Raw genomic sequence first — 356 nt, 5'->3', positions numbered from 1 at the left:
CTTAGCCTGCTCGGTGGCCTGTATCTGCCATAGGAACCCAATGAATCATCCTTTATGAATGAAACCATTAGCCATTATGAATCAGTAACGTGCCAATTATGCGTTTGGAAGAAATAATGGGAAAGACTCTTTCTCATTGCTGAATTGACAAGAAAGAAGTTTTGACGGTATCTGCTCATTTTGCAAGAAAAGACAACAAATTAGGACACATCAAAGCTGGTGGGGGGAGCCAGCCTGCACCTGAAGTGTGCACGGCCCGCAGTAGGAGAAGGGCAGACCACGGCCACCGCCCAGCTGCTGCTTCTGCCTGCGGTTCTATTTAATGAGGGTCAGGCCATTTTTACTGTTTTCCACGT

At 47.2% G+C, this 356-nt stretch overlaps 1 protein-coding gene across 1 annotated transcript in view; it reads left to right on the top strand.

Moving 5' to 3' along the window:
- LOC105812649 (helicase POLQ-like) overlaps positions 1–356 on the top strand; it is a 24,802-nt gene that overhangs the window by 24,075 nt on the left and 371 nt on the right. The window lies entirely within an intron of this gene.

The sequence above is a fragment of the Propithecus coquereli genome, unplaced genomic scaffold, assembly GCF_000956105.1.
Source record: "Propithecus coquereli isolate 6110/MARCELLA unplaced genomic scaffold, Pcoq_1.0 Scaffold26, whole genome shotgun sequence".
In the NCBI taxonomy this organism is placed as follows: domain Eukaryota; kingdom Metazoa; phylum Chordata; class Mammalia; order Primates; family Indriidae; genus Propithecus; species Propithecus coquereli.
This window is presented reverse-complemented; position numbering and strand designations above follow the sequence as displayed.